Raw genomic sequence first — 15679 nt, 5'->3', positions numbered from 1 at the left:
GCGCGTGTCTCATGAGAGCTTAATTGGGGTTGTCCAATTCTAATAGCGCGTCCATATAACCGAGTTCGTCTATATCCCATAAACAAGAAGTTAGATGGGAAGTTTTTGTCGATGAAGAATAATTTAACAATGTTTCGATGTGCGCGGTACGCGTAAGCATTGTTTGGGGGTGATATGAATTTTTGATTGAAGTACACGTCGATCTGATTAAACATCGAATGTAATAGGATTTACAGGGCCTATTTTATTTCCTTCTCCTGTCGATGTTCCAGAACCGGGTAAACTTTCCACTCGTACGCGAATACTTAGCATGGTAGTGGCATGCATGAGATCTAGATAATCTTCGCCATGTTCGGGTACAACGAATTCTATAGGTGCGTCGTCCGCGAGCGAGGTTACCGGTTTGTAATAAACCCATTGTGAACTCTCGATACTGATTTGAGTATGAGGTAAACTGAAAAGGTCGAGCTCGCTCTTTAAACACTCGTTCGAGTAAGTATGAAGAAAGGATATATCTCTCAAATTTACGAATCGCACTCACGTCGGTTAAGCGAATATATCAGATACGGTGCGCTTTTTTCCGCTATTTCGTCGATGTTTCGTTGTCTTTTTATTTTTTCCCGTTTTCCTCCTGATGATTTTTTTTTAATCGTTTTTTTCACGTCGATTTTCGATGATTTCTTTTTTTTATCGACTTATCTGTGTTTATGAACCGTGCTTCTCCCGGATTTATTGGTGCGTGCGTCGTCCGAAGGGAAACTGAGCCACTCGTATTTTCGCGGATGTTTTATATCTCGATCCCTTCATCAAGTTACTTATATTTTCTTTGGCTTTTTTCTTAAGATTTCCCCCCGATTCCTTGAGCCGCGTTTTGACTGCTTTCTTGAACGGAGTGTTGTTTTCAACATTCTCTATCACGTCAATTCCAGCGCGTAAAGCTTCTTTCCCGACTGCGCGCATTCCCCTGCTTAGATAAGGAAGTACTCTTCTAAATAATTCTCCGAGGAAATTTCCGATCCCATGACCATGCTGATATGCTGAACGACGAAAATTCGAGGAATTTTTTCTCCCCTACCTCCATCGTTCTGCATTTCGTCGTATTCCATGCGGGATTAGTTTTTTCTCAAAGCTCCGTAGACTTTCCACCGTAATTAACGGACATGTCTAAAGTGTAATGTCACTAGCGTTTCGGATACGAATGGTATTTTTTTCTCCACGATGGTCTTTTATATCTATTTCAATTTTACTGAATTTCGTTTGACGCAGTGGAGTATATTGCAGAGTGGAGAAATATTTTACCAGATTCGTCCCATACGTGTAATTACAGCCGAGTATTTCGACTGGAACGATTCGAAGAAACGAACTTCGCGTATCGCCGGTTATGTAAGCAAATATCGCAATAAACGTGTACATGTTATCGGGGATACCGTGCCATAGACTACAGGATTCTATAGTCCAAGAAGTTATAACGTCCTTCACCACCGGCGATAAAACCGAATTTGAAAAATGGAGTTAAATCGTTGGAATTAGGTAACTTGTAATGATAAGAAAGACGGCATTGGTGTTGATTTTCTCTAATATTTGAAATATATTAGCTGGCAGATTTATATAATGAACGAGAGTGCAGTTTTCGTCACATTCGATGCTTATAAGGACATTATCACCAGAATCTTTCTGGAGTTCGAAAGTAAAATGCGAATCGACGTATCTACACTCTCTATTAATCGCGTAGATAAGATCCTCTTTATTTCCATAAACATCTGACCGTAAGTGTGATTCTTTCACCGTAAACTTATCAGCATTTTTCTCATCCTTTACGCCCTTCAAATCGACAAATCTAATCTTATTATCGTTTCGACGTACGTGAAAAAGACTGAAGGGAAATTGAATCTTGCTAAGCGCGACTTCCCATTCTTCGAATAAATGTAAATTGTGAGGTAATAGGTGTGAAAGAAAAGCATGTATTTCCTGGAAAATACTTCTGAAAAATACTTCTTACTGCTATTGCTCGGAAGAACTATGAAAAATTGCTCCTCCTCCATCTTGGAGAAAAGTTAAATTCGAAGCGAGAATCCAACTATCGAATTTACTGGGATATCCTCGCCAATTAACTAGCAGCTGTTTGTTAGCACTGCGTTAGCACTCCTCTGCTCTTTATCATGCATTCGACAATAAACTCTTCTTCCGTCAAATTTTTATCGTGCTAATTCTTGTTCATAAAAAATCCCATTGATGTGTTCTCCCGATCACAATTCGTACACGCGGGGTCTTCGCCAATGGAGAACGCGACAAACTCGAAATATCTCCTCGCTTCACCGCGTTTCGTATCCTTTCTCGAAAATGACTTTTGCTCTATTGACGGACGAGATCGTTAACATCGAATTCAGCCTTTCGTTCTACTACTTTCGGCGCTCTCTTCTCTCTCCCCTTACGCTCCATATTTTCGCGTATGATGCGAGCATTTTCTCTCGTAACGGCTGCCGGTTGCATCCTGATGAATGACGAATGTGATTGTAAGCGCGCACGATATCTTGCAACACTTCGATGTAACGCCACGCATTTTTATGCGTAAAATAGCACTATTCACTCTTTCAACGTTCTATTGAAGCGTTCAATGATGGCAACTTTGATGTCCGGATTGCGAGCTACTCGATAACGTATGCCTCTTCCTTTCAGAAAATCTTGCAACGGTCGCGCGATAAATTCTTTGCCCTTGTCAGTTTGTAAGTGCACGAGTATTCGACCATCACTTCTCGAGAGAATGTTTTGGAAGGCCCTTATCACGCAGTTACTCGTTTTATTTCGCAACGGTTCTACCCAGACAAATTTACTAAATATGATAATTATGAGAAGATAAAAAAATCCGTCGTTGTAACTTTTGAGATTACGGAGTTCAATCAAATCGGCCTCTCAGATCGTCAATATTCGTCACGTTATAACGTAATCGTGGAAATTTTCGTCTCGACGGACGGTGCAGCGTATATGCGTCTTGCGATTCGAGCCACCGAACTATTTCTTTACGAGAGAAATTCGGTTTAGCTGCATGCGACAGGTTATACGAATAGGAGTATTGGCTTTACGAAAACGAGGCGAAAGAAACAATGTATAGTTCGCTCGCTCTTCTTCATAGGTCTTGCGTTTTTTGTCCCTTTCTCGGACTGTCCTCCTCGTCGTCGATGTTGTCGAAAGTTTTCTCGGTACTTTCGAAGTGGAACTTGCTCGTGGTGATGATAATATCTCGATAAATATGGTTGGTAACAATTCCTTATTTCCTATGAGTACAACCGGGGTATTTGTCATACGCAGTAATCGCGCAAACTGACCTTTTCCTATTGCTTTCATAGTTTTTCTCTCGCGCATCGCATCGTTTATCAGTTCTGTGATATTCGAATCTTTTATAACGTTACCGTCGATAGTCACGATTCCTTCTTCGTCTCAAGTAATTCTCGCGGATACTGCTTTATCAATTAAATATTTCAAAAGTAAACGCGTCTTGGCACGAAAACTTTTCGGTACATTTTCTAATATTTTTTTGACGCTTTGCTGTTCACGCTTACGCAAAGAGTCGGCACGTAGTATATTACTTACATACTCGTCAAGATGAGAAAGTTTGCTTGGCATTTGTGATTCGCGCACCGGGTCCGCTATGTCTTCCTCCCGCGCATCTGAATTGTTGTCATCGACGGCGTTACGCGTCGAATCTTCCTTTTGCGATTTATCAAAATGGAGATATCACCAAAGTATTTTGGTTGGTACCTTCTTGATATAATTTCCATTTTTCACTTACATCGCGCGGGATGGGTGAATTAAGAATCCTGCTCGGAATTGAGTCGTGACAAAGCCGGGTGTTTGTACGGAATTAAAATTTTCTCCATCGTCTCCGAATTCTGTCGCGTGGAATTTTCCCTTGTGCCTATTACACCAATTGCTGATATTGGAGGCAATGCTGCATTCTTTCCGTGAGATTTTCCGTGGAAATCAAGACCATCTTCTTTGTCCTTTCCATAACTCAGTTTATCTCTCTCTCTCTCTCTCTCTCTCTCTCTCTCTCTCTCTCTCTCTCTCTCTCTCTCTCTCTCTCTCTCTCTCTCCTCTCCCTCTCTCCCTCTCTCCCTCTCTCCCTCTCTCCCTCTGTCCCTCTCTCCCTCTCTCCCTCTCTCCCTCCCTCCCTTGGAAACTGATAGTCAGTGAAAGGAGAATGGTAGGGGTAATTTTCATGGATCTGAAGCGAGCGTTTGAAACGATAGATAGGGAAAGATTATTAGGGAAATTATATCAATATGGAATCAGAGGAAAAGTCCTTGAATGGTTAAACTCATATCTAAAGAATAGAACACAGCAGGTGCGATTTAATAATAAATGGTCAAAATTATGGCAACGGAATATGGAGTTCCACAGGGATCTGTATTGGGACCTTTGTTATTTATACTTTATATAAACGATATAATCAAAGTCTGTCCAGAAGAATGTAAGATAAAAATGTTTGCGGATGATACTTTAATATATGTGGAGGGAGAAAGTAGCGCAGAATTAGAAAGAAAAATGAATACGGTGTTTGTTATAGTAGAAAAGTGGATGAATATAAATAAATTAAAAATGAATGCAGGGAAAACGAAATACATGATAGTTAGAAGTATAAGAAAAGAGCTAAGAGGTAATATTACGTTGAAATGCTTGGATGGAACTGAGATAGAGCGTGTGGAAACGATGAAGTATCTAGGTATAATTATTGACGATAGACTTCGATTCAACGACCACTGTGATTATATGCTAAAGAAAATAGGGAAAAAAACGAGTTTTCTCAATAGAATAGGTAGTTCTGTATCGGCTTACACCAGATGCACGGTATACAAGACAATTATAGCTCCTCATTTTGAGTATTGTGCGACGTTGTTGATTGACATGGGTGAAACGCAGTTAAGCAAATTGCAAAAAGCGCAAAACCGAGCTATGAGAATCATACTGCAGTGTAATAAATATACCAAGGTGGAACATATGCTGCAAACGCTGCAGTTTATGTCCATAAGACAGAGGCTATATTATAATGTGTGTACGTTTATCTTTAAGGTTGTGAATAACATGCTACCGGAACAATTAAAAGATCAATTAGAGCTAGTGGGGAGTAAAAATGATAGACAAACGCGACAACCCGGAGATATTATAATAAGATTTCGTAGAACAAGGAGTGCACAAAAAAGTATGTTCTACGAAGGAGTAAAAATGTACAACGCGTTGCCAGCCACAATGAAAAGATGTGATAAACTAGAAATGTTTAAGCGAATGTTAAAAGAGCATATATTAAGTATAATTTAAGTGTGTATCATGTATTTGCAAAATAGCTGAGAAAGCTAAATAAAGTCTAATCAATTCAATTCAATTCTCTCCCTCTCTCTCTCTCCCTCCCCCCCTCTCTCCCTCTCTCCCTCTCCCTCTCTCCCTCTCTCCCTCTCTCCCTCTCTCCCTCTCTCTCTCCCTCCCCCCTCTCTCTCTCCCTCTCTCCCTCTCCCTCTCTCCCTCTCTCCCTCTCTCCCTCTCTCCCTCTCTCCCTCTCTCTCTCTCTCTCTCTCTCTCTCCCTCCCTCTCTCTCTCTCTCTCTCTCACTATCCACGGATAATTTTCGAAAATAGGAACGATAGTATAGGTCCGATGAGATACGGTAAATCCGCCTTGCTGTAATAATAGTCTTTTCTTACTTTTCCAATTACTGACTTTTCTCGCTATGCGGCGCAAAGTTGTTTTATATTTGCTTAGACGATTTTTTTCAGCGCGTTCGAGCGGAACGTTACCCTTAAGAGTATTGAAAATGCACTCGCAGATACAACGAATGAATTTTTTGTCCGTTTGGCGTAAGAAAGAGACGCGCTGATTTTTGTTCAAATAACACAGCGCTTTGAGAAAACAGATATTTTTCTTACCGATCGAATGTTCTGCGGTTTTTCTCGCATTAACCGAAGACGTTCTCTTCTTCATCGCGAGGAAGTTGCGCGACTGTCGCGAGAGAATGCGAATACGATACTTTTATATGAAACTTCCGGAAAAGGATCTGCGCAATACGTAAACATAGTTCGCGTATCATCAGGAAATATGCACGTGCGAAAACGATACTCGTCGGGAGTCGACTGTTTCAAATCGAGCAATAAATATCCGTGAGGTTGAGATGTGGTGTTGTGATACATTTCCTCGAGGAACTTTGGATTGTTCGGATAGACTTGACGAGCGAGATGATGAATTTGCACGCGATCTCGATTTTTGAAAACCTCGGATTTTTGAAAACCACAAAGTAATTCACGTTGAAAGATATATCGCGTTATCCACATCCTTGATGAAAGAGATTTTGCGTGATGAGAATTAAGCTGAGATTCTTATTATGACTTCCCTTGGTAAACAGATCTACGATTGCTTCGCTCGAGGACGATTCCCTTATAAAATCATCAATTATTATCAATTTCCCACGGGATGGATCGTTAGAATAATTTTCCGGACGTGGTAATCTCTCGTGAAATTCGATTGCGGAATCTCGAGTATTTTCATATTGAAGCTGCTGATAAGCATCCTGCCACTCAGCGTAATAAAACAAAATTCTCTCAAAACAGACATCTGACGTAACGGGTAAATGACGAAGAAATCTCTTTACAAAGATTGTTTTCCCGCATCCCGTCGATCCGCACACGATCGATGTCCATGGATGTTTCCAGCGCACATCCATTTCGCGAAATGAACGTCTTGAGCGTCGTACTTAGTTTAATAAACAATGAAATGGGACATTTGAGATTCTTAATTTTTTTCTCAAAAAATTTTTGAGATTAGCTTACTCGCGGAAGGGCCCCTCCGCGGCGGAAGTGTGCTCGCGCCAGCATCTTCGCGTAACGAGCTCACACTCGATCGCGACAAGTCTCGCTCGTACGCTCGTGCGAACGTTCACCACGAGAGCACCAGCGCTAACGAGCTTGTACGCAGTGCTCCTCGTGGTTCTCGCGCATTTTTTCGTCAAAAACGCACTCTCATTTTTCCGTTAGGATATATCCTTGCTGACGTAACCGCCAAGATGTTGCAATCGTTCGTTCATAACGCGTGTCAATCGTATCTTTAAAATTCTCGAGCGTTTTATCGCGATTTATTCGATAACAAGACGGACATCCGTGAAAAAAGCATCCGTGAAATTGTAAGACATGACGTTGCGTTTCATCTCCATTCTCGCATTTGTAATAGCCATCGACAAGCATGCCTTCCGCTAATTGATACTCGCGTCCATATCCTACGTGAATTATTCAACGACCGATCTCGCGTTCTTTTAAAATTAATCATTGCACGGCTTTGCGCGACTGGTTATCTTTAAATCTGTATCCACCCGATGGAATGATTCCTATTTCTCCTTCGCGCAAAGTTTTTCCGAAAAACTCTCATGCACGTTGAAGCGATAGTTGTACATTCCTCGAATGGATACACATTTCCCTGCTCTAAGAATATTTTTCTGAAGTCAGTGCGATAATATTCGAATATTTCGCGTTGAAAATCAAATACGATATTTTTTTTTCTGTCATTTTCGTGTGCCACGCAAGAAAACGTTTGCGTTCCTCTGTTTGCATTGTTTCGGGCGAGTAATAACGAACATCCGGTAGAAGTCCGACATATGTTTGATTATCAGCAGTATTAAATAAGTGAGGAAAGAGACCTTTGTCACAAGTATTTGGTAACCCGAAGGCCTTCGGTAATTCTGACAAACGGCATCGGCATATAATTAATACTGTCAATAAATTTCGTACAATTTGCTAATAAGACCATAATTTTTGTACCGTTCAAAATCATACGAGGTTCTAATCCGGAGTAATTTTCAACAATGTACCGGAGGATAAACTGTGTGTCGAACGATTTCGCATTATGCGCTATAAATGATCCGAATAAAATGATTCGTAGGGCGTGTTGCAAATTCAACAAATTGTTTTACAGGATTCTCCCGAAAAACAAATTCGCATCCATATTCCACACCAGTCGCAGCGCACCGACAAATTATCTATCTCCGCGCACGAATCGCAAATCTGTTGCGCGACGCAGAGAGTCGGGACGTGAATTTTTATATCGGTTCCCTCAAGCGATTGATTTTAACGCGTTTAAAAATCATAAAACACGGATGCCGTTCGTCCCTTTTTGCGTTCCCGCTCACCCGCGTTATTCTGCTCGCTCTCTCTCGTAATTACAGAAGAATCTCCGTCGGACTCAATAGCAGGAGAATCTGTCTTCACAAGAGAGAGGTTGCATGTAGCAAAGATGATTTAGGTTTTTGCGAACTGCAAATTTTACAAAAAGAAACGCCACATTCGTGTTTTTTTTTGTCGCTTTTATAATCCGTCCGCAACCTTCGCAAAGTCGAATGGTATTATAGATACTCGCCGGAGTTTTTTCGATACGACTTTGTCGCGAGATGATGCTCGAAGTATGCGTTTCCAAAGAATGTTTGCAAGTCTCACACCTAACAAGTTCTACGATTTCGTACTGATCACACGACGACACGTTATTACATCGAGAACATTTATTTGAGCAGCGGTGACCTCTTTCCTCGCGATATCCAATATTGCATGATATGCAATAACCTCCTCTACTTCCCGCGGCCGCTTTTAAATTTAAAATAGAATTATAATGATGTTGACATTTGTAATATATAATATTTAATCAGTATAAGGACTCGCGTCCTAGAGAGACGAGTACCGCGGTTCCGTCGAATAAAGGTCTCTCGCCGCGTCTAAAAATGGTAAAATTATAAACAACAATCGCGATATCGGATGCGGCGAAAAAGCATTGGAAACATTCTATTTCCCGAATCCCGCAACCCTCCGGTGGAATGGTGACACCAGCCCTCGTCAAATCCAGCACGAGATCACGTTGTAACGACGAATTCTGACGTCTTATCGCATTCCATTGCTCATGAAATTCTTCCGCACGCAACGTCCCGCGTTCATGATAAATTTGCGCGGCTACGAGAAAGCGGGGAAAACACAAATTATCTGAATTGAAGATTGTTAAGATCGAACGTTTCGCAACATCTTCCCGCGTAAGTTTATTCGAAACGCATCCGCGACCTCTGGGTGCTGTGACATTGAAAACGCGTACGTTAAAATTCTGTGCGATATCGAGACTACCGGCGCTTTGCGCTACTGAATTCACAAGACGCTAAATGTCCTCGCGTGCCGATCGAAACGATCCCGCCGGACCATGCGTTAAATCCTCCGAATCGAATGAAAATCCCACGTAATCATGCGGTTCGGAGGTATGCAACGCACAGACATGAATTTCAGCGAATGCGTTTTCAAGCCAATTATAAAGCTAGACTCCTTCGGGTAGCAGACACAAATGGAATATCGCCTCCCTTTCTAATATCTTAAAATTTCTAAACCGCGAATTTTCCCCGATTAATAATAAAATTAAATGATTAAAATTCCTGACCTCGTTCTCAGAGGTCTCTCGTGCTTGTTCCTGCTCCTCCTCCTCCTCCTTCTTTTCCTCTTCCGAATTTTCCTGAGGAAGGAAAATTCGGCCTCCTCCATGCTGCGGCTCTTCGATATTCGCTTCTGCACAAAAGTTACAAAAATTAGAATTTTACTTTATAGAAAATACTTCGATAATGCTTCAAATATTATGTCCGTATTTAATTTAATAAACGTGCATACATGATATTTTTCGCCGAGATAACTCGCCTTTTAACGCTGCCGTCTCCTTTTCACATGAAGAATAGGGCTGAGAGGAATTCCTATTAAAAAAATTCGATAATTTAAAATTAAATACGAACATAAATCGAGAAATTAAAAAAAAAGATTATATACCAGCAGGAGGTGTTTCTCTAATTTCCTCTTCTACTTCGGCTTCTCGTTCTTTCTCGCGTTCCTCTTTCCCCCCCTTCCTCCTCCTTTCTCCTCCTCCTCCTCCTCCTCCTCCTCCTCCTCCTCTTCCGCCTCCTCCTCCTCTTGCTTTTCCTCCCCCTCTTTTTCTTCTTCCTACTCTTCTTCCCGTTCTTCATCCCCTTCCTCTTTCGGGATTACGGGAGAATACATATGATCGTATTCTAGGAAAAAACTATATCATAAATTTTTATTCTCGTTATTAATATTATGTCCTTAATTAATATAATTATTATATCTTTTAATTAATATTTTTTCTCTCTATCAACTTACCAGGCGAAAACACACGTGAGTCGGAAATACTTACTTCCGTATCTGAAAAACAAAGTTGTATTAAGATTTTTTTATTTTTTACTATTTGTTTTAGAGATTATTTATTTGAAAATGTAAACTTACCTGACAAGAGCTGAATAATTTCTGGAGGCGCCTCCTCCTCCTGCGTTAATTCAACACGTGCCTTCCTAAAAACATTTAATACTTTAATCTTAGAAAATTGTAAAAAATTACATTTTTAATATTACTCCTGTCTAGTTTTTTAGTGATATTATTTACGCGCTGATCCTGCTTCTGGCTCTTCCTCCGCGCATCGCCTCCAAATCTGCGTGAGAAGATACACCAACACAGTGACCCTTTGACAAGCATTTTCTTCTACAATTTATTATTAAAAATTAGCTAAACCGAGTTTGTTATTCAAATTACTTATATATAGAAATAATAGAGCGATGCTTACCATTATGGAGATGCGAAAGGAGATTTTGGATGTGCCCACATCCTCCTCTTCGTGTCCAGCTGCACGTCGAGATTCGATTATTTCTTCGGCAATCCTGCGTAACCGCGCGTCGATACCAAAGTATTCTAACTGATACAATATTTCCAATATTGTATTGGAATATTCGCACGAAAAACATGTGAAAAGCAAATAGCATCGAGCGAAACGTTGGATATTTTAGTTAAAAATTTCTCCGTTTATGCGAGTATTCAGCATCGATGCTAACTTTACGCTTCTTTTGATTATTTCACTGCCCATTTTTCGCACCTTTATTCGCACAAAATAACTCGAACACAAACTTTTAAAACTTATGTGATGAAACCGAAGTAAAGCACGAAAGAGTTCAATTCAGAAATAGTTTTAGATAGCACAAGACGCACTATTTATAGGGAAAATCCTACCTTTTCCGTACGGAAAAGACTTATAAAAAATTATAGAATTATTCTGTAGTTTCAGGGAGAAAGGGGGGGGGGTAAGAATATTATCTCAGTTCTAATAAGTCATTTTTTCTTGAAAATTTGTATTCCTTGTATCTAGACTTAATCTTTTTTCGATTTCATCTTTTTTGTTTACTGACGCATAAACGGCGTTCAGACATATGTCACGTCCAAATGAATAGTTATTTAAATTTGAGGAAAGTTCTCGCTTCTTCAAATTTAATATTTATAAAATATTTCTTACTCGTAATTCTATTGTATATTTCGATAATTTCTTCTTCTTGAAATAGTTTTTGTATGATTTTTTCGAAGATTTTTTTAATTTTCTCATCTAATATCCAAGCATATTCGAATGTGAATGAACCTGCGATGTTCGCTTTATTCGAGAAAATTCTTTCTTTATTGAAAAAAGAGCAGCGTCAAATTATAGTTTACTTGAATGTTCAATAATTTATTTATTTAAAATTTTTCTCATTAACATCCAAGACACACGCGTGTTCAAACATGATCGAATCTGTAATAATTCTGTTATTCGAGAAAAGTTTTTCCTTGAAAAAGAGCAGAGACAAAACGAAGAGATGCGTTTCTTCTAGAATCTTCGGTTTGATTATATATATTTATAAAATGTACTTTTTTTGTTTATTTCGAAGGGAAGGGGAGATATAAGTAGATATTGCTGTACATACCGATATATTGCTTCACTCGAGTATCGACATTCGAGCGTCTACTTCAAAAATATCCCTCCAAGTTTTCGTTTGTTAAAAGTGAACATTTATTCAAAATTTTCTCGTTAAGTAATATGACCGGACAAGAAGCTGTGCTAAAGTAGAAAATATTCGTAAGATATTCAAGAACTCTATGCAAAATGTTGCAAAATAAGAAGGGAGGGTGTGCGTCACGGCGGGGCCCGACCACGAGTCGTGAAAACTCGTAATTATTTTGCGAAAAAATACCACCTCAGCCAGGAATCGAACCTGGATCTCCTGCTTACCGGGCAGGCATCTTATCCTTTCGACTACCGAGGCATGTGATGATATTTATCGCAAAATTTGTTGTTTTCTACGACGTACTCTCTCAATACCCCTGATACGAAGAAATTACACGTGGGATTATCTAAGGAGAGTATCTTCGAGCCTGTCGTCAAATTGAGTGGTAATTTTGCAGAAGGAATCAGCTTTGATCCGGACACATGGCAGCAATTTCAAAAGAATATTCGAGACATGAGCGCGTACTTTAACGGAAGCAACAAAAGCAAAGTAAATCCTATCACATTTGCAAACATATTCAACTTCACCTTTGCGTACGGAGTGAAAGCTGTATTGGTGACGTATAAGGAAAATGAAAATTTTCCTAAAGAAAGCAGTACTGGAAGTATGCAAGCAGATTCGAAAGCGGAAGAACAACCATCGTCGAAAAAAAGAAAAACTTACCCTGTCGCAGTTGTAATGTAGCAAGCTATCTTTCAAAGAATGGAGAATATCATCAAATGTGTCGATGCTCGTATAAACCAGTTAGCATCTGTCATCGATACTATTAACGAGTGCGCATGTTATTTGATCAAGGAGAACTATGTCTACCTAACAATTATCGATGCCGATATCATCAAACTCACTCTCCGAGGCAACAAAAAGGATATCGAACTTGCTGTGAGAACGCAAATAAATAATTTACCATTTTTGGATACATATTTTAATAAATCGTCGACGGTAAATAATTCTAACGACTATTAAACTCCGAAAACCTCTCGTCTTCAAAATGTTTATACATTTCCTCCATACAAAAAATGTCAAACGACTCGAGAAATTTATTTAAATTCGCAAGCTATGAGGCGCTGAGTAACCTTCCGTCCTAAGAAAACGTGATTCATCATATACCATACACGTAATAAAAACCGCAAAAAATCAATTTTCTTCTCCTCGCTCCATCCCTCATGTCATAAAAATCGCATTCCATTCTCGTAAAGTATATTCCTTTCACACACCCGCCATCTTTTTCGCAGACGCCATTTTGTTTTCGAATCCCGAACGGTCCCAGACATTTTCTCCCCCTTCTCCTTCTTTTTCGTCTGGCATTTCGACAACCAATCACACACATGGGGCACTATGGACAGAGCCAATCACGCGTCGGGCAGCTTTGGCTTCAGCCAATCAGAACGCCCCCACTAATTACGTAATTATCACTTGCCTCGCTCACCAACCAATCAGAACGCTCCATTTCCACGTGACAGCGGGAGGCCACGCTGGCGCCAGTGGGAAAATGGTGGAGATTTGTTTTGACGGACCATGGTTACCCATATATTACTTATAAAGCTTCCAATTATAAAAAATAGCAATATGATAGAAATGCAAGCAATTAAAATAAACAATAAAAATTATTTAAGAAATTATTTAAGAATACCTGTGCATTTGATAGCATCTTACAAATTGTTCTTGTAGTTCTGGCAGATTACGAACATTCAAAGCGAAGTTTGTTATTTTATATATAATTACTTTTTTGATAATATCTTCTTTTCCCTTTTAACTAAACTTTCCTGAACTAATGGAGAGAAATCCTATGGAAATTTGACGTTCCATTAATTTTCGATCATACTATTCATTAATTCTACATTATTTTATATTTATTGTATATTTATATTTAGAAGAAACTTAAACTATAGTAATAATTGCTATACTTACAATAACCTCATTTTAACTACAATCGATACTATTGTTAAAAATTTCTTCTTTACTTTATAATATACATACAGATACATGAAGAAAATTACGATAATGAAATGTATAAAATAACACTGGATATTTTGGATAAAGACATCAATAAAGGCGTACACATACAAACGACATGCACAAATACTAATATCACATTTTACGTCTCAAAATATGAAAGAAGATTGTATACCTGAAGATTGTATACAAATCGATTGTCAAACTAATGCTGATTATTCAGGGAATACAATCTTTAAAAATACCCCAAGTTTTGAAGAAACATCTATTTATAACGTGGGGTGTCCACCATGAAGAAAGAAATTACCTGTTGCACAAATTGATTGCAACTTATTGTCCGATAACGATTTTTGTAACGTAATAAATAATAATGTTGTATTAAAAGGACAAAATAAATGCTATCAGAAAGATTGTCCAGGATTTGAGACAACGACATTTTGCAAAATCGATAAATAGAATTTTATTATAGCACAGTATGACATACAAACAGTATGATATAGTATAATATATACTTTTATACATTCAAATCTTTACAGGTTCCATTGTGCTATTTAATATTTGTACTTTTGAAAATACAAGAACAATAAAACTATAAGATATAGCGACTAGTATAGAATCCTCTAAATAAGTAAAAAAATTCTCTAAACGCAGAAGAACGTTTAGAATTAATAGATATTAATGATTATAAAATACTTCTAAGGTTGAGATGTGGATCCTCTTAAGAAATAGGGCACTATACTGCGATATGTTTCCGTTCAGGAATATATTTAATATATAATATAATTTAATATATAGAATATAATGGTGTAGCGAACTCAGAAAAAAATTTTTTAAAAATGCCTTGAAATAAACCCATATGTTCTTGTATACATTAAAAATATAAAATAAATTTTATGTTTACGAAAAGATACTATTTTTAATATAAGTGATATTGATACATAAAGGTTAATCCATTTAGTATGCATGCATTAGAAAAAATGCGTGATCGTTTTTTCATAATGCTAAACGATATTCTGTCAGTGCATAAATAGTTTTAACAATCCCAGATATAATATCGAATATTATTAGTGAATTAAAAAGTATACGGTGTCAGCAAATGAATAGCGCGCATTTATCTCGTATAAAATTGAAAACATTTCATTCAACAAATTTCTCATTCTTTAGGATATCGGACGTATAAGATAAAAAATCATACAAGGAAAATGCAATTCTGATATATTCAGGAAATTTACAAGTTTGAAGCGTTGTGTTGGCACGGGAGAGATGAGGGTAGTTCTCGAAGGTTAGGAACAGAGCAAACAACAAAATCATCATTTATTATAAATCACGAGCAACAAAATCAAGGAACTGTAATCAATCGAGATATTTAATTATTTTGCAAATTTAAGGTGTTGTGCTGATATTGGGTAGTCGGTGGTTCTCAAGAGTTCAGGGTGGAACAACAAAATCGAATTTATTGTAAATCGCGAGCAACAAAATCAGAGAATCGTAATCAATCGAGATATTTAATTATTTTACAGATTTAAGATGTTGTGTTGATGTTAGGTGTTGTGTTGATATTAGGTGTTGATGTTAGGGATAGTTTTCAAGGGTTGTGGAGCAATAAAATCGGGAATTGAACAACAAATTCGCGCTAAAAAAATATGTTATATTTTTTATGTTTTTTATTTTTTTAATGGTCGCACTTTAATCTTAGGTTAGCACAATCATATTTTCTTCAAATCGACTGAGGCAACAAAATCGGGAATTGAGCAACAAATTAGCAACAAAATAGCACTAAATTCCTGTGTTAATTTTATACGATTGTGCTAAAGTGGCTGTGCCAGCTTAATAAATGTTACTCAGTGTACCTTTGCGATACGA

At 38.2% G+C, this 15679-nt stretch overlaps 1 protein-coding gene and 1 pseudogene across 1 annotated transcript in view; both read left to right on the top strand.

Moving 5' to 3' along the window:
• LOC105433326 (uncharacterized) overlaps positions 1-15679 on the top strand; it is a 297296-nt gene that overhangs the window by 88052 nt on the left and 193565 nt on the right. The window lies entirely within an intron of this gene.
• On the top strand, positions 11390-14351 carry LOC148934636 (uncharacterized; annotated as a pseudogene).

Source organism: Pogonomyrmex barbatus, unplaced genomic scaffold (genome assembly GCF_055798465.1).
Source record: "Pogonomyrmex barbatus isolate J1 unplaced genomic scaffold, ASM5579846v1 scaffold9, whole genome shotgun sequence".
Classification (NCBI taxonomy): domain Eukaryota; kingdom Metazoa; phylum Arthropoda; class Insecta; order Hymenoptera; family Formicidae; genus Pogonomyrmex; species Pogonomyrmex barbatus.
Note: the sequence above shows the minus strand (reverse complement) of the source record. Positions and strands in the feature narration are given on the sequence as shown.